The following is a 27,352-nucleotide window of genomic DNA, read 5'->3' as shown; positions in this document are numbered from 1 at the left end:
TAACGAGCTACGAGAACGGGGCCTCGAATCGGCGAACAACGCGGTCGGTCTGATGGACGTTCGAATTGGAAACTACGAGCCCAGATAGTCCTCGTTGGTTATCGTGCTGCGGGACCGTTCGAACCCAGGATTTAGACGGAATTCAGATAAATGGCATTTTGTTTGTCGACTCGCGATCCGCCACTTAAAAATTCCTTCGACCACTATAACTTTCTTTATCCCAATAAGTAATACCTTGTATTTCACCGAGAATCTCGTCCGCGTTACTGAGAACGACGAGCATTGGAAAAGTAGGAAATAATTTCACTTTTCTTGCGTCGATGGAGCAGAAAAGAACGAAACGTTCGAGGAAGCAACGAGGAGAAAAACGGGACGAGCGCAGGTCCGTCGATAATCGCGACTCGTCAAGCACAAAGAACGATCGAATCGATCTAACGCGAGGAGACAACGTTCACGAATATCGGTGAAAACAGAGACTCGGTTGGGCAGGTTTTTCGAGGACGTTTCCATGTGTTCGACTAACGAGCCGTCGAAACGAGAATTTAGTTTAATGGCCGAGCGAAGCGAGTTCGGTCGCTTATCTGGTCGTGCGACGTCTTTCTTGTACGACGTCCTCGTTACCTTAGCTACAATTGACACGTTCGAATCTATACGACACGCTGCCGGACAGTACACGAGAAGCAGTTTAGCCGATCAGCCGTTCCCCATTGTTTTTTGCCCCTTTTCGCGGCCAGTTCGCACGAAATCCAACTCTCATTCTCCTCCTCCTTCGTTCTTCCTTTGTAAACGAGGCCACGGGGCGTAAATTATGCCCCACAACCGTCAATTACGATTCCGTTCGGGAAATAAGCTCGCGAGATCGCACTCGTTAAACACGTCCGCTTAAACGCCCGCCTATATACGTTACGTACACGGACGCCAGTTACACTGTGTACGATGGACGCGCAACGACGCCTCTATAATGCGTCACGGCGAGCCACGTCGCGTTTCGTCGCATGCTGATGACAGTGCAGATTGTCGGACGAGTATGTGTCCAGTTCCGCCCATGTTTTGCATATGCCATGAATGCGTGTGCCGCGTTTCTACGTACGCCTGGCCCATCCTTCGTCGAGTGTCGTCGTTGCGTAAATAATCCTAACTGGCGAACTCTCGCTTCGCCTCGAGCCTTGGATCAAGAGTAAGAAGGAGGAGAGAGAAAAGAGAGAGAGAGAAGGTCGATCCTTCTAAGCGAGCAGTTCTCGTTGATTCGCGGTCAGATATCTTTTCGGGGGGAATTGGTGTTTCTTTTGCTCCTCGCGTGGGATTCGGGCCGATGCAAAGTATCCGGTCAGGTAGTTCGAATCTGGGGCCATGAATAATGAAATTTGGTAATTTGGCTGCTTGTCTGCTCGTTTGGTTGAGAAATTGGTGTAGCTTCGTTTGTACAGGTGATTCGTAACGCCTGTGATTCGGCTTGGATTATTTAGATTTAATCTTGGAAGCTACGTATATTGGCGAGAGAAATTCGGGTTTAAAATGTTGGAGCCACTCGTTCCTTCTTTTTGGAATACGAGTAATGAGTAGCTCACGTGACAGCATATGGTCGGAGCGACGATTAAGAGCGACGACTTCATCAGCACGGTCAAGCGAGACAATAGGACAGGTGTCAGTCCAGCTGGAGACAAGCCGAGAGAACGGACAAACTGGCATCGATCTATTATTCCTAAACGTTGTTAATACAATGGACGTTGCGTCAGATTTGTCCCGTGAACGTTGACGAACGAATTACCCGGTGGGACCGTTTCCGTGGAATTCTGGCCTCTGGCGCCACCGCTCGGTCGAGCTTCCAAGCTGAAGCTTGCATCGATTTTATCCAAATACGATGCACTTCGTCAACTTCGTCGTCAATTTTGTGGCGAATTAAACGATCAATGGGAACGACGCATCGTCGAGGCAACACCACGGAGAACGAAACCACCTATTGAGAAAACGATCCACCAGTCGGTCCCTTCTCACTGAACGCACGTTTCACGCCTCCCCTTTTGTTTTTGCTCTTTGCAGGAGCAATTATCACGTGGCTTTTCGTGGCTGACACGCAATTTCGACGCGGCAACCAAAAGGCAATAGCTACGTTTCGGCAGTCGGGAAAAGAGAAAGAGATGACAAGGGTAGTTCCACATTTTCTCCCAGTGGAGGAACAGAGTCGAGCAGATCTCTACCGGTGGTACCACACGGATGGGGATGTCACCGCGTGACGAACGACGGCGAATTTCTCACTTTGGCTCCCCGCGATAGGTTACCCGTGGGACCACGCTCGCCACGCTTACGCTTCGCCGAAGAAAGGAAAAAAAAGCAAACGGGAAAGCAAAGGGACGGGTGCTTTGTGGCTCTGTCCTAATTGTTCATCGTCTCGCGGACCAGAAGACAAATGGGGTTCGCAGGTTAGACAGTGGAGAGCTCGCTTATTAAATGTACCGAACTAAATGATTAACAAGCCTTTCGCGTAGGATCTTGGACGAAGACTGTCACGGCTGAAAGATTAATTCTTCGTGGTTTTATAATAAATCGTTATTATTTTTCGTCTTTGCTTTTCAATGCGAAAAGGAAGTAATTTTACTGGAAAATTCGAGGTACAGCTTTGGTTTCGATGAAATCAATTAAGTCGGATGAATCGCGGAATATCCCGGTGAATTTAGAAGTCAATTTAATTAGCTTTGTTTACTTACGAACCGAGTTAAATCGGTAACACGGATGTGGGCCTGACTCGATGAGATCAAACGAGACGAATCGGATGTGGGCCACAAAAGCGAAATTGAATCAACGAAAGGAGGCATTCTCGAAAAAGCAGGAAACGTATTAATGAAAATCGACCAATAAGCGAATAAAATCCCACGAACCGTGAAATTTCAATATCGATTCCACGATATAACGATAATCCCGTGAAATGAATAAAATATAAATTTCTCTTACTACCGGATTCTCTTTGAAACAACTCGAAAAATTCGCCTATATTAAGAGCGAAATATAAAAAGTAATCGTAAACAAGGACAGAAATGGGCGTGAGAGGGGAGAGGAAAAATATACGCGTCTCGGTTTAAAGGATTGAGATAATTGACACAGCATCAAAACGATGTTTCCATGGTCCGCGAGTTCTTTGATTAAAGGGACCCTAGCGCTCTCAAATTGCGGGCCGGTGTAAAACAGAAAAGGGCCGAGTGCCGGAGTGCTAGTTGGCCGCTTGTTTTCGTGTATGTACCGAAGCGACAACGCGACGTGGCACGGCGTTTCGTCGCGCTCGTGTGAGCGAGCGAGCTAGTTGACGCGGCAATGCGCGCCTATCTTGTTACACTCGGTGAATACATAAATATAAATTACTTAATTTCGTAACTCGGTTTAAGTTCGCGCCTCCCGCCACCGGCACGAGACGTGATCTTGAATTCATTGTCTCATCATGACACGCCTCTAGCTAATGTAACGTTGCGCCAGCCCGTCAGACATACACACCTCGGTGACGGTTCATATAATTTCATTGGCCTAAACTCCCATCGACGATTCCGACGTGTTCGTGTCGTATCGTGTCGCGATCGTTAGTTCATGTTCGCCCTTTGCTCGATCAACTGGCATTGCTAATCGTGCTTTATCGTCACGAACCGTTGTCACAAGTATTCGCGTTGTTATCCTTTTCTTTGTCCTTCGTGGAAGAAAGGGGAACGAATGATAAACGAACAACGGACAGAATTAATTTCATATTGGTCGAGGTTTATTCTCGGCGACGTCTGTCATTAATTTAAGCGCAACAATTACACGACCCCCTCCGAATAATTTTTTCAGGGCCTGTCAAAAGGTCGTGAGCGTGAAAAAATGTGGCGCCCCTTTCGAAGGACCCCTTTTCCCGATGCGGCAGCCGTAGAAAAAAAAATACCGATGCGTCGGCTAGACCTACACCTCGTCGACGTTTCTAGCGTAAGATTACAGGAACACATCGTTCAAACGCGTATGTAACGAGTATACGTGTCACGTGTGCGGCCAGATGAACGGCAGATTCCGAATATCGTGTTGCACCAGAGAGGGTTGAACCATGTAGGAAATACGGAATAAAAGTCGCGCGCCTCCCACAGGGTGACGTTGCTTTCTCTGAGAACGCGTTTGGAAAGAAGATACGTCGGTCCAGAAATACGACCGTTCGTTTTTCGAAAGTTCCCATGATATACGCGTAGGCTCTTACGAAAAACAGATTCTGCTTCGTTATTATTCATACGATCGTTTAATAACCACTTAATGTCCCACGTTATTAAATATTCTGCTTAAGAAAAAGAAGAAACAATCTCGAATATATGTATAAAGGATACATATTAATCGATTTTGTAGTGCTGTCCGTGATTCAGTCGACCATTCGATCGTACATTTGTCATAAGAGTTCTTTCAACCGAGCCCAATGAACAGCGACCAATTACGTCTGCTTTCGAATTCGATTTGAATTTATAAGTCGATCCCATATATAGAAAGATCGGACGCGCTGTTTAATCGATCTCACTGATTTATATTGCCCCACGGTTTATCGTGTTTACGGAGGAAAATATCTGTCGGTTGATTACAGAAGGCATCGTTAAAAGTACGAAGCGAAACGCACCTTCACCAGGGAGGGATTGCATACCTAACGTCCAGGAGTACATCTCGATGGCGCGTACAGATACAACGCGTCAGCCCATGCTTTTATCTATATATTTTATGGCATCGCTTTTAAATAATGATAGCTTCTCGAGCGTGCTCCCATCGATAAAGAATACGGTTCTAATCGAGATGAATTCGCGTCCGCCAAAGTTGCGAACGCGTTTCTTCTGCGTGCTACGCTCATCGATATTGTCGTGATTTACATATATCAATTAATATCTGTGTCGTGATATTGCTGCGACAAAAGTTGCGTTTTGCGTGGCTACGCGTCACTTTGTCGATATCAAGATTTCTCTCCTTGACAAACGGTACTATACCAAAGCTTCGAGCTATCGAACGTTCCAACGATGGCGCTTTCTCTTCCGAGTTGGCTTTTTCAAACGATTCTTAACTCTTAATTGTCAGATGTAATAAATGTTCAACGAGTATCAGTCGTACATAAAGCTGACAGACACTTGGGGATCGTTATAGCGATACAGTTTGTCACAAATCATCTGGACACCGGTACCTGGGACGTTCTAGATTCTCGATCGGCGCTACATTCTGGTCTCGATGTTCTCTATCGAAACTTCTAAACTGATTTTCAACGAGATTTCCAGTTTGACACCGGCAGTTTGTTAACAACAGGGATCGATGAAAGATAGTATCCTTATTTCGGTACGTAAGAATAGTCGACGAAATGGAAGACTCTCGTCGCTATTCTCCAGGGACAACTAGAGAGAAGGAAAAAAGGAAAGGGGTATTTGAGAGGCATACTTCCGAGAGAAAAATCCATCGTCTCGCGGCGCAATGCTCGTTCGAGTGAACCTATTTGGAACGCGATCGTAAAAGGAGACTGCACTCTCCATATCGGAGTCTGAAGTCTCCATATTATTCGATCAGACTCGACGTTACCTAAATTGTTTCAGCCCGTTCGTGTGGCCGCCACGGAAAATTGGAAAAGCGTCTAGTCCACGAGGACAGAGGGGCCCTTTTGAAAGACCGTGGAAGGACGGTGAGGGAGAGGAGGGACACGTACGGAGTGCGACAATGTAGAAGACGAGGCGACGTCAGAGGTTAGCGAAGGAATATCGATCGATTTAAAGGAACGTGTAACGGCCTGTGGAGGGAAAAAGAGCGTAAAAGCGACCGGTCGAAGTCTCAACTCGCGGATCGTACATCGTTCCATTTTGTCGTTCGACCGTTACGTGACTCTCGGCCCTTGCGACTATTTCGTGCGATAAGTCACAGCGAACGGCGCACAGGAAGGGAGTATAAAAATCTGATCTGGATCGCGTCCCCCTTGTAAATCATTTCCTCCGTCCTTAAAGCGTCATTCTCATCTATAACCAGTATCGATCGGCCGCCTAGTCTAACTCAACGCTTTTGAGGAGATCTCGCGGGAGGATCTTCCATCACGTCGCTGTTCCCTTGTTGATAAGAAAGCTAATCTGTTCCTCGTGTTAATGCAGGAACTTATACATATCTACGTATATACACTAAACTACGTGTTTTCGAGAAAGCGGTAAAGCTTGGACGATCACGTGAAAAAAAAGAGAGAGGTTTCAGCGGGGTTGAATTTTTAAACGTTAATCGTTCGAAGGTGGTGCACGATGGTTCTCTACGTTGAAAACGAGGAGCGCGCACGCGAACGGGGGTTGTTGGTGGGCGGATCGGTGCATTTATCCTCCGTCCCAGCTCCTTTTCTTCCTTCAGAGCGTAGCCACAAATTTTCCCTCTTCGTTCTGCTCTCATTGGACACCACGGGGAATGCCAGGCGTTTCCATTGTCGAGTGCCGCGTCGCACAATACCCGTTGCCCTTGCAGCTGTCGCGGCGGAAACAAATTTCTAATGTCGCACTAAACAAATCGTCACAATGGTCGGATCTTCGTGTGCCGGGCCATTCGATGCGCGCTTGGATTCGTATTATTGGCCGTGGTTCGGAGGCCGATCGACGCCAGGAGTCACTCGAACAATGGAACGCGCGTTCACCGATCGACTATTACGTTCGGCGAGCGTCACGTATGCATAAGCGACACCGGCTAACGAACCAGGCACGAGCCTCTTGACGTATTAACGCCGGATTTGTCGGATCGGGGAGATGCCAGATTTATAGGGTCACCCTGATCCCGACTATAAGTATTTCTATTCGCCGGGTCACGTAATCGGGGTCCGATGCCCCTACACCGGTAGCACGTATCTACTTTGCTTCGTTTGTGGAAAAACGTGACGAACACAATGCTGGTACACGATGTTACGCGGTTGGTAATCTTGTCGAGCTAATGTCGAGCACGGTGGGTCGACCGAGCGGTGGATTTTGTTTGAATCAAACGGTGATCGATGACTCGGGCTTACGTTGGGTTTAGGTGTGACACGGCATTTGGGAGAAATAGTGGTGGCAACGCCTAAAACGTGCACGCTTCTGAAGCGTTTATATGCAACATTGTAAATATAATGTATTTAATCGCTGTTTGTATTCTTCTAGAAAGAATTCTGTTCTCGCTGATAACTATATTCCTGCATCATACGATTCTTGCTCGAATAACTTTGTTTGTAAAATTCTAAAACAGCGATTATTACGCTTAAATATCGCTCAGATTAGTTAAGCGACTTGAAAGCAAAGTGGTTTGACTAAGAGAAAGAAGCGTAAGAACTTGACGGGATATTTTAATTCAAGTAAATAATAGGTTCACACTGGAAAAATGTTTCCGAGGGAAAGACGGTTCGCGCAATTTAACGATACGTAGAATTCTACCAATCTCAATCCCCTATAAGCAAAAATAAATATTCCACGGTAGAACAAGATTAACATTACTCAAACTAACCGCGTTTTCCGTTAGAGATAACGCGTTTTCATATCGAGTCGATCGAAGGGTGAAAGCGGGGGCGGAGAAGGGAGTCACAACGAGATTGAGTCCCCGCAATAATCCATCGCGAATTACGTACTCTGACGACGCTTCGTCGTCGACGTTAATCCAGAAAGGCCGACGTGATTGGCAGTGTCAGGCCGTGGGATGAAGCGCCGTGGCGCTGGCAACCGAAGCGCAAGGAGAGTAATTTGTATTCACGTTAGGTGTTGTCTCGCCACCTGGCAGCCCGGCCATCCCTTCTCGTCCTATCCACCAGTCGCCCACACCTTTTCTCCCTCTCTTCCCTCTCCTTCTGCCATTCTCATCCTTCTCGTCCTTCTCATCTTGTCTCTGCCCCGACGCGCTGTCCGTCCCGCCAGCTTGACGTATGTCCCCATCGATCACTTTCCTCGCAACCCCCTTCTGGCTCGCGTTTCCACGTCCACCTTGCAGTGCGCAGCGCGCCGCGCCATTGAAATTCCAACCGGGTATAATAAGGTTTTATTGCTTTCGCGGCTGGGCTCGAAAACAAAAGGGAGAAGGTCGAAGGGTACCAAGCAAGATGGAGCGGGGGGCTGCTAGCAGCGGACCGACTTCCGAGAAGTTCCTTTCGGTAGCTACGTAGTTACAGCCAGAAGTCTCGTTAAATCACCAACGACTATTTAAGAGGTGGATGTTTGCGTATTCGAAAATCCCGATTGTAGATCGGTAAACGGATCGTTAACTTTGAGATGGTCCTCTATCCTTCGAGAAAGAAACGATAAATGAAGAGAAGTTCAAATTGTTAGTGGAAATGGAAGAGTTTGTATAACTCGAATCGTTGAACTTGGAACATTTGATGTCTTTTAGTAGTCTGTTATTTTTCTCGAAGTAAGTATCATATGTGACGCGTCATTCGATGAAGCGCAATGGAGAAATATTCGTGCTTCGTATTTCGTTTCGCGTCAACGATAAAAGCGATGTATTAAATACGATCCTATTGTTCGTCAAATTCTACTCGATATCGTTATCGATCCGGGAGTTGAACTGGCTAATTCGTGCTGGAAGAAGCGAACAAGCGAGATCGATCGGAACGACGGCGCGGAAATAATCGGCAAACAGGCAATATGTCAGTAGGGTTTCGGACCGGATACGCGTCGTACGGACTTGTTAACCAAAAACAAATACGACTGGGGTAGGTTCTAACACGAGTCAAGGCCCATGGGATTATCCATCCCATCTCGTTTTCGTCGCGTCCCTGTCAACCACCATCTGGTCTTGCTTTTGACGATTTATTCTTATTGGATGTCTCCTTTCCTCTTTCTGAGAGGAAACATCGCGTAGTAATAAGAAGCAAAAAAAGAAGGAACGAAATCGCACGTACGTCGTCGTATTATGCAAAGAGGAGCAAAAAGGAGCCGGGCCAAACAGAAAATACGTATTTCCATGCCGACAAGATAAGAGGTATGAAAGGGACGCTCCTCGTACGAGCTGGATAAAAATTTCTGTCGGAACGTTGGGGAGATTTGCGGACTACGAGAGAGATATCGCGAAACGTACATTGAAAATTCGGTAGAAAGGATGCACAGGGCGTCGGAGTTGCAGGTGCGAAAATTTACAGGAACGCGCCCGAATTCCCTGAGCCAACACGAAATCGCTCGTTCCCACAGGCATCGACCGTGTGTTTTCATAAGGTACGAAAGAGAAAGTCAAAGCCCGGCCCGTATCTTTCCCCATAGAGAACCGTAGCTACCGAAATAGATGGATATTAACAACGTTGCACGGTACTTCCTGGAATGTATACTTTCTCAAACAAGTAGAACGTCTTTTTCTTTCCCTTCTCTACTAACGGACACGGACGAATAGTGAATATTCCTTGTCGTGAAAGGGAACAAGATCTTAGAGAGAGGAGAGGTATCGTTTCTTGGCCACGGGTCAACATTTATCACATTCAGAGGTTCGCCACTCGTTGGGCGTTACAAGTGTACGTGGACGAAGGTATCCTTTGATCATCTTCGCATCTGGTGTAAAAGATTTAGACCGACCAGCCCATGCTCTTTCATCCCTGCATCGTTCTGTCTGCGAGACAGGCTTTGCCTCCCTTTCTCGCTCTCTTAGCGAACCTCTCGCCGCCACGGCCGTTTGGGAATACAGCCATTATCCTCTCGACATACAGATGAAAGCGAAACCTGACCACGGAATGGATTTATCCGGGAAAATGCGGCATAAAGGGGGACGAAAGTTTTCCGCTAATGCTGCCGCAGACGTTGCGCGACCACGGTCTATTTTAAAAAATATCCCTCGGTATTTTAATCGCGCTACCTTCTATTTTGTAACTTCCTTCTCTTTTAGCGCGATTTTAAGCAACAGCTTGCGCGCACACGATTTCTCTCTTTGCTCTTCTCCGCAACTTCCCCACGAGGGTGAAACGAGGCGATCGTTTCATCGAACGGATATTCACCGCCTTACGAGATCCACGGATATCAAGGTACCCGCCGCTTTACTTCCATAAATTCATAGATCCACCGATTTTGTTTCACTGGCGTTACGTCTAGGTGTTACGTGAACGCATACATTACTAGTTTGAATTCGCTCGTGGCAGTGCGCGCCCATGTACGAGGGTAAAAGCGTGCGCGTAAGCTGCGGTAACCACGCTGTAACCTTGGCAATTTAGACGTAAATCGCATTCTCGGCACCGCGGAACTTTCGCATGGCGATATTGTTCTGACACTACGCAAACACACAACGAACGGAGCGCAATTCCGGTACGGGTGTAGCCAAGGCTATGAATTATGCAACCCCTATTGGTTGCCAGCACCCTCCGGTGGACTAGCACAATCCTCGTATTCCACTCTCGCTCTGCCCTCTCTCTCTCTCTGTCCTCTCATCTGCTGTCTCTTCCTTCCTATTTACCTGCCTCTCCCTCCCGCGCCCGTAACAATTCCACTAAATGTACCTATTGTATCGACCAACTCCTTCCAATATCGCATTCGATGCCACAATTTCGTCGCGGTCCGTTAGCATTCCGGTCGACTGATTTTTTGATCGTTCGAGCAACGTTGCGTCACATGGTCCCGCTGTATCGAACAACACCTGTTTGCGAATTGCGTGTTATTACGTCGAGAATATCGATCGATCGACTGATTGGAAATGGGGCTTTAATTGCGTGCAAAAATTTTACAAACTGAGCCGGTTTCGCAGCTTTACTTCGAATAATAGGAAATAAAAATATCTTGTTATTCGTTAGAATGTGTAGAATTCCATAATCCGTTTGTCTGTATTCATTATCGTGTGAATAAGCGAGAAACAGGCTGCAATGGTCAGATTTTTCGGACCTTTAAAAACCGATCTATTGTAGAACACAGGGCGCGACACACGCGTGCGTATACGTTCTCGTGCTGCGAGCTAGACGTAGTATTTACGGCTAACAATAAATCCCTTTCAAAGGCACACGCAGCGAGTCCATTTAGCGTTTTCTTCCCGCTTACATACAACGAACGTAGTAATTACTCGTTAAGAGCACGGAGGTTCACAGAGGGAGAGAAAGCAGGCTTAAATTCTGCAATGCGTCATTTCGTTCGTGCCATTAAAACTGTTGAGATCAGCCTGGCAAAGTAAAGAGAGAAAGAGAGAGAGAGAGAGAGAGAGAGAAGCAGATTGAGCAAGAGGGATGAAGAGAGGATGAAGAAGGATAGCTAAGCGGAAAGAGACTCGTAGGAAAGCGAGCTGGAGATTTCGACACAGAGTAAGACAGAGGGCGAGAGGGTGAACAGAGTAACGCGAGAAAGGATCTGAAAAAAGAGCGAGCTTTTCTCGATTCGCGACTATGCGATGCGGTGGTAGCGTGGCATTTGAAACGCTTAAAAAAGAACGCGTCGTAAAAAGGACTGGATACTTTGATGCGGGTTGTACGTTTTATCTTGAAAAAAGGGGAGGTGCGAGGACCGAAGGGTGCTTTTCTCCCCGTTTTCCGTTCTGTCCTCTGGCGCTAAAGAGTCGCGGCTGCTATCTTCCTTCCGCAACGCCATTGCTAACGGGCTGCCGTTATCAATGGCCCTAGCCTAATGATTTTCAAGCGGACCAACCGTTTCGATCCTTCGCCACTAGACTGCCTGCAGACATCGTTCGCCATCCAGTGGCCACGATGAATATTTAACGACAACATATAAAATATGATATGCAGCGTAAAATCGTGGCTAAATTGTTCATCCCTGGCAAACTCTCATTAATTTCAGCATCGTTCAATGATAATAATGTCCTCGTGCGAAGTGATTCATGAAATCGTCGCTGACGTTTATTTCTGCTTTATTTATTATCGGATCAAGCTACGGCTGGTTTACGATTAAATCGAAGTGTGGCTTAATTAGCCGGCTAAACGATCCTTTAATTCGACGATAGAGGAGAAATCTTGATAGCGGTGTTCGGCTCGTCAACCGTGAATATGTTTCAACGATGAAGCTCATCCGGTGGTTTCGGATGATTAATGGATTATCTTTGGTTAAATGCATCGACTTGAGAAATACTAATCTGGAGGTACGAGAACTGGTCAGGAAATTTTGGTCAAAGTTCAGTGAGCTCGTAACATTCTGACATATATAGGAATATTGTAGCATCCTGATTATCCTAAAGAGAAACGTAATCTTTTCGGAACAGACTTTTATTGAAATTACTCGCCTTTATGGAAATCACAGCGTACTCAAACAACAATTTTTTTCGGTGTAAAACGCGTCATGCGTTTACCTGCATATTTGTAGCTTACGCTTTACAACTGCGATATACATCTCGTAAAGCGTGCTGGGTGCGTCGCTGACAACGATAAACGTAAACACGTTTTTGCGCGAACCGCAAAAAAATGCAAAATAAATCTGTCCGCAGTAAGGAAGGCAGAATATTTGGTAGACCTGCCTTTGGGTAGAATCAGTTTCTAGTATTTTAAAAAAGAAACAAAGGGAATGACATTTGCGATACAGACGATGAATAGATTTATCATGGAATTCTACAAGGAATTTCCATTACAGGGAAGAAGCTTTTCACCGTCGATTGTCACAGATCGAAAGACTGGATATCGTTTATCGATTCTATTGCGCGACGATAAATTGATCTTCGACCACACCTCCGGCCAAGACGGATGATTTATGTCGTTATTATTTCGCGGCGGGCATTAATAGTCTGGCAAACACGGTGGAAACATGTCAGACGCACGCGAAACAGCGAAATTCCACAGGGGGACGTGCACTTTTATTCGTCTGCTTCTTTTCCCTGTCGCGGATCGTTAATCATTCGCCTCGCAGCGAAGAAGGAACAACGCCGAAACAACGAGAGAGAAAAATAGAGCGCGATGAATGGAAAAAATAGTGAACCGGGCTGGGAATTTTTCAGTCAAGCGCTACATCACGTCGTGAAAAACACCACACGTAGTCCCACGGGGGTGTTCATGACGCTATTCAAATGTCTAGAACCTCGTACCTTACCGAGGAAGATACATTTATAATAGCTGGCGCATTTAGCATGTCACTCGAAAATTATGTTCTATCCTGCGAGAAGAACGTAAATTAATTACGTACGTTCACGATCTGGATACTTGATTCCTTTTTTGCCACTTTATCTGGGTATGACATCCTGAAGCATTTTCTGAGCTATTTCTCGAACAACTTCATTTTATTTATCGTACACTAGCGAATGTTTAATATCGCAGCGAGCCGATATTTTAAACCATGAAACATGAAAGATTCATATAGGAATTACATAAGAATTTATGTAGTTTATATAATCTACAATTTTACAGGAATTCACTTCTCGAAAACGTTTGATTTCTTATCGATTCCTAAGGCAATTTGTCAATGATCTGTCGACATTCGTTTTGATATTTCTCGCAATAGCTGTTGCCCTTGAATCCTCCGAGTTCCAACTCTATATTCTCCTTTGGAAGACATATACTGCGCCACTGTAATATTTTAACCTCTCAACTAATTCAAATATAGCTAGTCGCAGGAGCATCTGCAACCTTTCGAAGGACTTCTCAAGGCTGTTTACGGTAACGCCGAGTCTCCCCTGTGAGGTACGATGAAAAGGTAGACTTTCATAAGAGGTGCTGATACAATTCCACTGTATGGTATATACGACGTGCAGTCTCTCGGGTTACCCTGCGCTGGTGTACCGTTACTCATGCGTGTGCGCGCGTATACATGTGTTCACATAGGCCCCGAAGAGTAAGGATCGATAACACCGGTCGCGAACGGGGTACATTAAGGCTATTTTACGAGTATAGGATATCTGGAAAGCAATACTCTATTCTTGAGGATCCTTTGGGTGGCGCGATCTTTACGGCATAGTATACATGCCTCCGACATTGTAGAGTTGACAGGAAAAGAGAGATACACCCCCGTGGCATGCTACGCTTCTTTGAGGTTGTGTACCCCCATAGTCAAAGGGCGTGAGATTAATTCCATTTTTCCTTGAAGCGAACCGAAAGCAAGTTCACTTACGCTTCTTGCAACAGTGGCTTAACTATTAATTAATGTTTGTCATGAACATTTTTGTCAGGGCTCTTCAAATTTAACGAATCTTTCTACGTTAAAAGTTCCTAGCGAGTAACTTGTCCGCAGTCAATATAATTTAAAAAGGGCGTCATTTTATAACATACGATATGGATATTTTGAAAAACGGAAGAAAACCATTTTCATTCAGGCTGCTCGTCTTATTGTAAGGCTGAAATGATTCGTAAAAACGAACGTATCTCGCGTTGTCATGATATTACGACACGCAGAATGGAACTTTCACTGCACGTTACTGAAATGTGCCACCTTGACATCTTATGAAAGGGTAATGAGACGTATTCACGAAGGGGCGGATCTCTAAAGTTTATATTCTTGTTCGTATAGCGGCTGATTTGTTCTATCCTGAAATCATTCCGTTTCACAATCATTCTTCGAATCGCGAAGATTTATTCGAGATTTATTCTAGGAAAACAAATATTTATTAGCAATTATTTATTAGCCACGATATATCACGGATTATGGATAAATTTGATGATATTTGATCGTAAAGAGAACATGGAATCGCAAGAAGCATCGATCGAGCGTGTCGATCGGGCATTTATACGTGTCGCTAATGAAAACCGACAGCAATATATCCTACTGTCGCGTCTTTGCTCTCCCGAGATCCTCCTTCTAATATTAAGGGACCACCCCGACTGCGTTAATTAGTAAACTCGCTGGCTGGCTCGGTTCTAGCGTTGCTAATGAGAATTTGAGTAATGACGGTGTTCTCGCGACTTGTCCTCTTCGTCTCTTGGCAAATTTGCCGATGTGCCAGTGTCAAGACCCACCGAGATCGATAGCTCCTTTGAGCGTATTTGCGGGAATATTGCTCCGGTTCTCGATAACCTATCTGATATTCCTTGCTACGACCACGCTCTACGCTGTCGATTTAAAATGGTTCATTGAACATATATTATAATACCTTTTGCAATTTACTTTTAGATTCTTATAAATTCAGGATATTCACCAATCTAGATGTTAGCAGTTTAGTAGGAATATCGTTAAAAAATTGTAGCTTGACTATATTAAAATAAGAATTAAAAATAAAGATCCACGTTAAAAATATGTGCTTAATGCAAAGTAAATACAAGATTTCTTATTACTGTAATATTTCATATGTTTATCTATATGTAATGAAAACACGTACACTTAATTGGATATTTGCAGCAATTACGACACTAAGGCAATTTCAAATGGTCTCCAGTGAATGGAACGAAACGTGACCGATGATAACTGTCGGTAGAAAGTAACCGAACCGCAAGAATAAGACATTATTAGCGATACTCTAATTCAACCGTGTGGTACCCAGTTATTTTCAACGAGTGAACCGTATCGAATGGGTTGGTACACGAAAAGTTTCCATTAATTACACGTACCGACTTACCCGCTGGCAGTGGAATCGTAAAAGACCGGCTGAGTAACCTATTTTTACTCTCGATCTGCATGCACCGAGAGAGATTTAAATATGCATCAGAATGATAATGAAAAAGCGGAGTTGTAAATCTCGTGGGATTCGTCTCGCTTTGTTTCGCTCTGGTTCTCTATGACTCCGGTAAATTCAATCGACCAGCTTACGCGTTTGTTGCTTGTTCTCTATCTCGAGGTAGCTTCGATTTGAAACACGTATACCGGCAGTCTTAAGGACGTCTCCGATCCTTTGTATTCTTAGCTACTGAAGGGGGTTATCGACGAACAAATTGGGGTTGGAAGCTCGTGGATCGTGGCGCCACCCTGGTAAAAAGCGTTCAACTACGAGGGGATAGCGCGAAACAACCCTCCGTTGGTCTCGCTATTCCTTCACGTTTCTCGAGCCGACTGGTTGGTCGAGATACAGATTCGAGTCTGATTTCTACGTTCACCAGTAGAGGGAGCATGTGCTTTGTAAAGCAAGCAAACTATTGTTATTTTCTCTTTTGTTTGTTATATTTTGATATTGATATCGTTTCCCATTATTTACATTCATATATTAATTGGAAGAGAATACTGAAAGGTTTTACATGTTTTTGACAAAACGTTTCATATAATATGAATTTCATCGGAATAAAGGCCGCGGAAATTGCCGGCTCAAATTCCATTGTTTTTTAATTTCAAGACAAAAAGGGGAAAAACAAATACCCGATAATATAGACGTTTCACAAACGCATACACATTTTAAACCATAGCACCTCGAAACTGATAAACACTTTGAAAAAGGTTGCTCGTTCTTCATGTGGTACTTTATCACAGTTCAGACACTAATACCCGCCATATCTCTTAATGAAAAGTGAAATGTCTTTGGAAGCCGGTCTTGCCCCTCCAGCCTATGTAAGACCAACCTAAAACTCGAACCAGAGAAAACGGTTCTCGCCTTTGTCGAGTGTTCTTTTTGGCAAGGAACCTTCTCGCGTGCTGCACCGCGACGAGAGAGAAAGTCGAATGGAAAATTATTTACGACTTATTCATACCGCGGGCCAGACTCAGAAGGGAGGGTTGCGCGTTAAAAGTTCCAGCAATATATCGCGCCTTCCTTATTGTCTATGCAAATCCTTGCCCCAACTCTGTTAAAAATACCCCCTTGTATCTGAACTCCCACCCTCTTGAGCTCGCCCGTTTTGCCGGTTCTCGTCTCGACGGCGAACGTCGACGGGAAGAAAAAGGGGGTTGGAAAGGCAAACGGAGGGAACAAGGGGGGAAAATAGAAGAAGCAGACACGAAGGAGAAGAGCTTCGATATACCCGCCTACGTCGTGGCTCCAATCTTATTTTTCCACGAGGCGCCGCCTCCTTTAATTTATCTGAATTTAAATTTAACGAGAAATACCGGGGCTATAACGGGGTGGGGGTGGAAAATCGGTGGTCGACTGCCGCGGGAGCTGCTTCGATTACTCCACGGCATCTGCGCCCGAAAGCTCCGGCAAAGCTCGGGACTCAAGGTCGCTAACTAGTCCCTATATTTCTCGAGCTTTAAATATTTCGCGGATTTCGCAGCAAAAGGACCAATCTCTTAAGTAGCTGCGACCTGATTTAGTAGACGACGAAGTTCGCGGCTACCTAAAGTTTGCGCAGTCCTTAATGACGCCCTTTCCGATATTACGGAAGTATTATCGAGATTCCATTTTGCCAGATGCGAAGAGCGGATTAAATGCATCTTATCGGCGAACAATTTGCACACGGGACCATGATCGCGTTGCAGGTGCCCGTCTAGTACGAGTCGATACCCGGTACGCTGTCATTAAGGCGTCGCCTAATTTGCCTCTGAAAACTTTCGACACGATTACCACTGACATGAGAAGTGGCGGGTGGAGCATATGGTTAAAGGACGGGGAAGCTTCAGTTATTACGTAAGTACGAGGCGAGTATTCCATTAATCAAGTTAGACGCGACTTCGCAACCAACTTGTTAGCAGGATGACGACCGGGTGACGAAAGAAAGAGATAAATTGAAATGGTGGAAGAGAGCGCTTAACATTTTATGTAGCGGGTGGTAAGTTTAACGCGTAAAACGATTATTCGTAGTTAAAGTGATGCGTACTCCAGTACTCCGCCTTATAATTTTAATAAAGACCTTCCATCATTATTAATAAAAGAGGAGCGGTGAAAGCCTTACAATATATAAAGTCGAGCGGTAAAAATGTTAATCCGACGGGATGGCGACATGGGAACGCTTAGCCCGTTTATGTTACAACGATTTAACGAAAGATTGTAGGTACGAGATTGAATTTAAGACGAAATATCGCTTCATTCGGTTGACAAGTATTAAAAAACGAAAGAAACGTGGGTAAATTCGTTTTACGTTTTACGGTTTCCGCCGTCTCGTGACTTAACCGCATTTGATCAAATCTGTAGCTCGTCCGCGACTTGTACATCGTGACATCAGCCCGTTCCTTAAGATCCTCGCAGCATCGGGCGCAGCTTATGCATAAATATACATGCTAAAATTGTGTACACTAAATTTTGTCCTTTTGTGGAAGCGAAGGCTTGACGAAGCTCTACGAGGCTCGATCTTCCAGGCTTTGGTCGAAGAAGCGGACAGAGCATACGCGAAAAGGGGTGGCAGACAGAGTTCAGTTTTGAAAGAGGTCACCACCCTATAAGAAGAAGGGTAGTGCAACCGCCGCGCTGCCCTGAAATATGGCGTTTCTGCATTTAGCTTTCGAATGCCTTTCGAGCAGCCTCGTTATCTTTGTCAAAGGGGATCTCTGGAACGCGGAACAAAAGGAAAGTGCGGCTGGCACGAAGGGTGATGCGCAGAAAGAGCGGAGAATAATTTATTCTAACGAAGAACCGCAATTAACAAAATGTCGCTCCTTTTTAAACGACGGCTATCTTTTTCAAAATCGTTCGAGTTGCTTTCATCATTTTCACGAGAAACTCGACGGACTGGGCGAAGTAAATTTTAATGAACAACGAATATTAACAAGCCGCCCGTCTTTCTACTTTGAACATTTATTTTGCAAGCAAGAATAATCATAAAAATAACTGTAAAATTATAGACAAAAATGTTCAGACTATTAGATACTATTATTATCATGTATGTACAGTACATATCTATGTATGTTATTTTGTATGCATATCTTCGAAGCTGATTATCCGTACGAAAGCAAAACATAGGAGCGCGATCACCGATTGCGACTATATATTCTTACATAAGTAACATTCCCATGCGAATAAAATAAGCTACATCATCGGAGTGTTCCGCCTCGCCTCCTCAAATCTCGTCTAGTCTTCGATAAAGCCTAAGGGTACCACGTTTCAAGGGAAAATCCTTATTTGTTCGGCGTTTTGCTTAATGGGAGATCCATCTTTTCCCTTCAGGAGGGATTTACGAAAGCCTTATGGGAAAGTATGCGATGTGCCAGTACTCGTAGCGATGAAGATTAAACGAACCTTTTGAAGGATTTATACCATAAAAAAGAGAAGGTAGCAAAGAAATGAAGTTCCCGATCTACGATAATGACATTGCAACTTTGTTTTCGATATTTCGCGTACGCGTCTATTTGCAAGTTCGCGTTGTTATAAATATCGTTAAACGTGTAATGTATGTGCTGCTTATAGGAGGACATTTTTTATGGGCATTAAATTCGCGTTTTACCCTCGCGAAACGCGGGTATTTATATTCATTGTTTAATATTTATGATCGAGGTCACGCGTAAAATAGCTTGACATAAACGAAACGGGACGAAGTCATGGTGTTTTCCATGGGGAACGATATCGAAAAACAATTGCTGGTGATAAATAAGAAAAATTGATTCGACGGAAGGGAGATGCCTAACGCCTACGTACTCGATTTCCCCCTGTTACCAAGACGTATATCCCACCACAACCCTACGATATCGAAAACCATACAATATTTACGCTTTCGCCAGCAAACGCATAAATATTTCAGGAACAGCGGCCCTTTAACCGCGACGCTCGCGAAACAGACCTCTCCCATTCGATTGATCGTATATTACCTTTATTCTGCTATACCAACCGATATAAAGTCAGAAAAGTAATGCAAAGTATCTCTTTTTCGCGATATTCAATTAAATGGAAATTCTCTATGGATATTCATGAATATAGACGCGGAGTATCTAAAAATTAGAAAGATCTACAGAGGAAAGGCGGTTAAAATTCCAGCGAGTTCTTTGACCGATAAAAAATATGGCGACGAAGTGATTAACTATGTCATAAAGAGAATTTCTGTAGGTTGACTGCAGTACCATTTTCGTCCCCTTGAGTTCAAGTAAATATTCATATAGAGCCATAGGTTTTGCGAATGTACATGATTTCGATATCATCGCGAAGATTATTATGGATCTGTAAGTCTGAACGACCTCCGAGACATCGATAGCGACAAGTCTTATGCCGTGGAGTCCGAGTTCAGCAACAGTGGCAACATCCAGATTATAGGAACCGATAGCAGTAACATAGCCTAGGGTCGTAGCAATCGATGAAGATGACCCTCACTTGAAATCAGTAGCATGGACATTAAGGTCGTGAAAGGCAACGACATACTCGACTATTCGATTCGATCTTTACTTCGCGATCTTTACTTTGGTAGCTACACTAAAAACTTACAACTTCTTCTATAAAAGGTAATCAGTATTTGTGTCAATGTTTGGCATCCTTCCCGGTAGTTCTAGATTTATCAATAAAATATTAAAACGATAAAAAGACTCGAGTAGCATTCAAATACCCACTTGCAAAAACATTACAGTCAATTAAAGTAAAAGAATGTTCAACGACTGGAGTGGTGCTTTTTCAGCTAAGATAGAAGTAATGGGAAATGAGAAAAATAGCGAACTGCTGCTTCTATGCAATGTCCCCGGCCGTCTGACTAATTGGTAATTAGGCGACGCGCAATTAATCATACCTCTTAACCCCCTTCTTTCCTTTCCCGGTCGAGCCAACCGAGAATCTCGAGTCGAGGAGCTTGAATGTTTAGGTCTATTCAGCTTGGCCATTCGTTAATGAAGTCGCGTGTCGGGACGCCAAGTTCATTTCCCTCTGAATGCGACGAGTCCGAGAATCATAATTACTGTATTCTGTACGCATATCCCTGCTGATGCGAAACGTGCACACGCCCACTCGGCTCCGCCCGGAATCTCGATTAAACCCATGGCCAAACGATACTGGAATCACCAGCACTCACGAGCATGTGATCGTGACCACGAATATTCTGTTTACCAGCGTGTCCAAATTCTAGTCCTTTCATTAAGCTTCTGTTTTATAGTTTAACGTTATCACGTCAGACTATCTTCCATATTCCGTGCAATTAAATTAAATCAATTAAACAATTTCATATGGAATTATTAAACGCTCCAAAGTCTCAACGTTACAACCTATTACATTTTTTCATGTATGATTCTTTTTTTACCTCATCGTTCCTTTTGCTTTTTGATTATAATAGTCAAACGTATTCCATAATTGTCTTCTTTCGGCACGTAATTTATGCGTATCACGTATCAGCTTCACAGACTTCCTTTGATCTTTTCGATAGATCGATTTCAATGCAACGACGCACGGAATGCCAATCAATCGCACGACCCATTTGGATATGGCGTCGCGGTCAGCTGTTCTATGAATTCTCTTTTATCCATCGAAAACTGAGCTATGTCACACGAATCGGCATTGGCGCACGACCACACGAGTTTTAGCGCATCGACGTTCGCCAATGTGGACGGAGCCGTGTTCGCGCATACACACCAGTGAGAAACCGCAGGTCGTAGAAATATATGTACCTTCGGTGGAGGGGTGATTGTATAACATGATCAGCACCCGGTGCACGCCTATAACGTTTTGATTATAGGGCACTCGCATTTGACTCCGTTAAACCTGATGCCGGGATTTGGCTGCAACTCGTGCCGACTTCGAATCGAACCAATCATCGCCAGCTCGTGATATCGAAGTCGCAATGTTCACGCTCGGCTTAAACCGCTTACACTAACGAATACGTTATACATGTTGTATTAAGATGCCGTTAAGGTTGAGTAACGAGGCAATCGATATATTGCCAGCCGGATCGTTGATAATCGAGGCGTCTCCATTTAGCTTCCCCCCGTCTGATTGCAAAGTTTATTTTGCCGTTTAACCCGCGTAAGAAGTTTCATCGTGTTCCATTTATGTCAACGATGATTGTGTTTTAATATAGATCAACGATATACGATCTTCTCGATTTTTTTGACCGAGGGTTGGTCAAACGTTAATTCGAAATATCGAGTTCGGTACAAGCCACGACACGCTTCATCTGTGTGCTTTGTTCGTTTAATACAGTCCTGTGGATGATATACCCCGACTTCGTGCGCAGGTAAATAATCTGGCACAAAGAATCTTACGATCCTATGTGTTCCAAACATCTTTCATGTGCAATTATTTATACCGATGATGGAGTTCTCGAGGAAAAGTACCGTTGGAAAATAACGCACGACATTTCTCTGCATCGATTCACAATCGGTGCAGTGGTATCGAACTTAATTGTAGCTGTCGATCCGGCCGCGCACGTTGGATTTAATTCGAGCGTGAGCTACCTAAAGCGGTGCACAACCGAGCAGCTAATCAACGTGCCGTTCTCCCTCTGTATTTACAGTACTGTCGATTCCTTCTCAGCCTCGATATTCCTGCTCGTATGCAGCTTTGTATCTCACGTTATGTAGACACAGAACGTAAATATCCTGTTCAGGTATTTGTACACTTTGCGATGCATTTATCGTTTCCTGGCTGGTCTGTGACTTCACTCGATTGTAACCGCTGTCACGTGTACGTGACCCATTTACTTCAGTTTGTTTTTTAACCCAACAAAACTGATACGTGGACTTTTGACGGACACGAACAGCCGTTCAATCAGTGAACACGTCGATGTAATTATTGTGTAATATCGGCTCTTGCTCGTTATTTAAGAAGCACGCAAAAGTAATTCGCCTGTGGTGTTCTCGCGCGTGAAAAGCAAAAACCTGGATAATAGCATTACACATACGCAAAAAATAAATGGAATTGGATGTTATCGACATAAAATACATTCTTGCTGGAACTGGAGATATTTCCAGAGTTGTTTTACGGTACATATTACGAACGATTTCAAAATGGGTATAGAAACGTTGAAGTAGAAAACTATTCAACCTGAATTCTTTAATTATATTTCGTTACGACGTTTTACATTGCCAGCCAATCAACTAAATAGGATTAAATAGATTTCTCTTTGTAATAATAGGATCAGATCGGGTTGGAATTGAGGAAAACAGTAAACGTTACATAATAGAAAAATACTCAGGAATATATTATATAACAGGTATTATCTCTAATTTAAGATTCAAGCAACGTGTAATTGAGGATCGTTCGCGCTAGTATCAATCACACTTCTAAGAATATCGATCGTTCGACTATGTCATGGATCAACAACGACCCACGCAGAGAACATTCAATCACGTCGTATCGCGCGTTTCCGGATTACATTATTAAAACAGAATATCGTAGAATTTGCACGCACACGTGTTGTGCGAGCCAACAAGAGGATTTCCTCAACAAGCGGATCCCTCAAGATTTTGCCGCCGCGATTTCCAGTTGCTCAGCTTTTCTACTTTTAAGCGACGTGTAGATAAGAACGGCAGGATTAGATTTACCACCGGATGCAAACCATTTCACGTAACCTACGTCGTGAAAAAACTGAACGGAAAGCGATAAACAACGCATCACGCCGCGTTTTAAGACATCAAACCGATCGTGTGTTAGGAAAGATATACTACAACGTTCGCCAAATGGATTATTGGCCGCTCGACGTGAGCAGCAAAAAGAAATAGAGAACAAAATCAGAGAAAGATTGAAACGCATGGCCGCTGGCCATGGTACCAGAAAACGTTTACAAAGATACAGAAAAGATGGTAATTGAATTTTGTTGATTGCAAAACGCGAAATCGAAACGACGATGCTCTAATAACGATCAGCCCAATAAAACCGAGGTATGTAACGTGCAAACGCAAACGATCCTGTCACGACAATTGCAATTGTCACGTGAAATGAGAATAGCGTGTCTCCGTGCTATTCTCTCTGCTCTTCTCCGCGTGTTTAATCACTCTTGGCCCGCGTATCCTTTCAAAGGATGATAATACGTGCTCGAAAACTAACAGTCAGACAACCATTAATTTTAATCCTCCAGCGAATCGTTCGTTTGAACTACGATCTCGGCGCGATCTCTCCTTCTCTCTCAACAGACTCAAAGAACACTATGAGCATGTATAGTTCTATGCGATGTTCAGGCATCGAGGAGCATATCAAGGTTGAGAAAAAGCTCATGATTCCAATCGCGAGCAAAACAAAATTATAGGAATCCATCAATGTCTGCCGGTCATGCCGGCACGTTCGCCAGCCGTAAATACAAAGCGAGAAAGGAACGTAAAAGAAACCACGTGGTTAGACTATAGACGCAAAGGATGTTAAATTGTGGTAATTAACTCGATACGTCGTCTTTTTTTATTGTGGTCAAAGAAAACAAGTGTTTCAGTGTACGTCGAAGATAAAAGGATAGTGTACGCTTGTTATCGGATAATGTAATTTGCGTAATTAGTTGAGTCAAGCAGCTTGTAAAGAGAAATCTCGGAATTTAAAGTACGTTTGGAGCAAGCACAATTTACTTTCGAAACACGTGTGTATAAATATTATTTTAAAGAGGTTCCATCTTAATTTCATAATTTAATTATCCTACTACTAAGTTGGCAGAATACAATAAATTCCAACTTGAAAGATTGAAATATTTTTGCTAGCAATATTTATGTAGCATTATTTATAGCAATATTTGTCCTATTTTTGTTTCCTTATTGAAATCTTAGGACGCTCACGTATTTTTACAATAAATCACAAATCACGACAGAAACATATTAGGGAAACGTCGTGTATCAGAAACAATATGAATGCATCCATCTTGCGAATCCATTCTCTGATAAATGGGGCCGGTGGACAAAAAGACGCCGTGCTGATTTTGATATGTTATTAAAAAAGGTAGGGGAGGGAGGAAATATATCAGATAAGACGAAAGAAAGGGTGAATGGGCAAGCATGTGGTCAATTCTTGGGTGTCGGGTAGTTGCGCAGAGGACAACCCTGATTGGTCCGTCGCCGCCGGTCGGCTGACGCGGCTTGTGGCTTTCGGCTCGACGAGCTTGCCTCGACTCGCTCAGTCGCACTCGAACCGCGCATCGGTGAGGGTGCTGTGTCGCCCTCTCTCGGCACCTTCTCCTTTCGGTGTATGCGTGTGTGCGTACTTACGGGAGCGGTTGCCACGCGAGTCGTACCACGTTGTCCTCTACGTTCTTTTTTCTCGTTTCGATTCGCGCTCGACTGGGACAGTCAATTACGGAGAATTATTAAATAACCGAACTTTCAAGGTGAAAACAATACGAAATCCTATACATCAGGCGATACGTATCTTAACGGTTTTTTGTGTTCCTTGTTTACCTTCGACAGTCGGTAAGAGAGTAAGATAACTCGTAAATGTGCAACAGAATAGCATTCGAATTTTGTATATTGGCATTATTGTTTAACGTCGTTAGTGTTATCGTTTGAAATTTTTATGCCGACCGTTTGTAAATTTTGATCGTACATTGTATTGGTATGTTCTCTGATTTTACGCGTAGCGTGGTTTAGAATGGAAAATTTAAAGTAGTTTAACAAATGTAATTGACAATTTCATTTTAAATTGGACGGATGGTCGAGTGCAATCATATATGAGATGTCAACAACTTTAACGACATAAACTGTCAACATACTCACCGTGCGCTCCATCTTGAAATCGGGTAACGATTCGACTTTTGCCAGATGATTATTCCAGCTCGTGCTTTCGATCGCCAGTTGTTTTCTTTTCCGGCCACTCGAGTTCGACGATCCTTTAAAAGGATATCGGACGCCATTGAATGTTCGGTACTGTTCCCAGTCGGCGCGAGGACACAGTGAATAGTCGGTGCGCGCGTGTTTGTCGTCGTCGTGCAGTTCGTACTCACGGGAGTATGGGGAGTGCGGGAGATAGATCGTCTTCGGCGTAATCTGGCGTTGACGTGACCTAGCCTAACGTAACTTTTGTTTGGGACATCGGTCGCCACCATTCCATCATCTATCCCACTGTTTCACCCATTCGGTGGTCTCGTGTGTGTGCCTATCTTTTCTGGAGTTGAATACGACTACTTCGAGCTACAGTGGGACTGACCTCACACGTTTTTCTGGTAAGTAATGTGCTATATTTATTTATCATGGCAGTTTGTCGCACCGATTTATGAATAGGTGTCATGCTTGCACAACCTAAGTTTCGATACCATTTCGAACGATCGTGGTATTTATCTAACAGTTCTCTCTCAGTATAATAACGATTTTATGGAAATTAGTGTGTTGTTTTAATTAGAATTTCACAATGAACTGTTCGTGTTATCACCTTACTTGTTTGTTTAGAACTTCTCGATACGGAAAGTACATATTACATGTTTCACGAAATGAGACGCCATTTTGATAAGCTTATATTACTTCGATATTTTGCGATACATCGCACGGTGAAAAATTTATGAACGCGTTTCAAAGCGAAATTAAAAAGCAAAATATTGGCATGCTCGGGCGTTTTTGTAAATTTGTTCGTATTTTTTTAGATTGTATCCGCTCTCGAAGATAGTTTTTAATCGAAATACGATATAACCGTCGGATTTATGTCGCGGATACGGTATTTCAGAGAACACGAAAATTGGATTTCAATTTCGCTCGCAATATCTTCCTGTTAAAAATTGTTGATTCGAATTGAATATAGAGGAGACGTTCGTTCTCGTCGCAATATTTTCCAGGCTTCTAATATCTATGTCGACATTGCGCGCATAAATAATTTTCGCCGTTACCAATATTGGAAAACGTTCCTTCGATACCATAAAATACATTACCGGGATTATAATTCATTCCCGCTAATATTCAAATTTTCCTCATGCTGATACGTTTGTATTTTGTAATCAGCTATAGTTACCGTGCCTTATAAAATACGCGATAAAAATTATTTTTCATCAGTCTCATAAATATATAGATAGAAATATTAATTAACAACATATTACATTTTAAAACAATATTATAATTTAGGTTTTAAGAATTGATAATAGATATAAAAAAATTATCTTATAATTTACTTTGTTTTAACATGCTAGTTTTGAGTGGTACATTCAGTTAACTTTCTTAATAAAATTCAGGACCAACATTATCTCGTGTAAAATTGCAAAAAACGTATGAAACATTTGTTCGCTAACGGATTCATTAATTTTGCTAGTTTCGATTTCCAAGCGCCCCTCAAACGGAATAGTAAATAACGTTAAACATAAGAGGACTGCGACGCGCTCGGCCGTCCACGAATTTTTCATTTTACTTGAAAATTCATAACACGAGTCTCGTTTCGTTAAGCGTGTCGTGCCCTCTTCCAAGCGTGTCCCGTTGCAAAGAGTTGCTTCGCCGCAGAAATAATATTCGCTTTGGCGAGTTCAAAGCTTTGCCAAACCACGGCTAGCAGCGGAGCCTGTTGGCACATGGTGCTGAAAATAGGCGGACACCAGCGGTGGTATTGCATCTTTCATCACGGGCCCGTTTGGAACTGCTGTTCCAGTATCTAGAACCGTGATTAGAGAAAAGAAAAAAAAAAAAAAAAAGGAAAACACGAGGACGGGGTGGTGGGCGCTAATTGGTTAATGCTCGCCATTACGAGGTTTACAACGGAGCTGTTAAAGGGAATTAAAAATAGCTGGCCTCCACCCGAGTGCACTGGCCAAGAGGACACTTTTCGTTCTTTTATTAGCTCCTTATTCATCGTTTTCATCGGTGCTGCCGTTAATCGAGAATGCGCAAAACATTTCGAGCAGAGGTCGTTCCATCGAACTAAATTTCACTCTCGTCTCTTA

The 27,352-nt window shown here is 43.7% G+C and overlaps 1 protein-coding gene across 5 annotated transcripts in view; it reads left to right on the top strand.

The window, feature by feature from the left end:
- The first annotated feature begins 24,616 nt into the window (after positions 1-24,616).
- LOC100645287 (discoidin domain-containing receptor 2) overlaps positions 24,617-27,352 on the top strand; it is a 220,535-nt gene continuing 217,799 nt past the window's right edge. Inside the window, exons 1-2 of one of the 5 annotated variants that reach the window (XM_048407894.1) lie at positions 24,617-24,829; positions 25,375-25,660. The gene's annotated coding sequence lies outside the window, so the exon portion shown is untranslated. Of the gene's footprint in view, positions 25,238-25,259; positions 25,661-27,352 lie in introns of all 5 variants that reach the window. The other 4 variants (XM_048407895.1, XM_012310312.3, XM_048407892.1 and 1 more) reach the window with 4 other exon arrangements.

This window comes from Bombus terrestris, chromosome 7 (genome assembly GCF_910591885.1).
Source record: "Bombus terrestris chromosome 7, iyBomTerr1.2, whole genome shotgun sequence".
NCBI classification, from domain to species: domain Eukaryota; kingdom Metazoa; phylum Arthropoda; class Insecta; order Hymenoptera; family Apidae; genus Bombus; species Bombus terrestris.
This window is presented reverse-complemented; position numbering and strand designations above follow the sequence as displayed.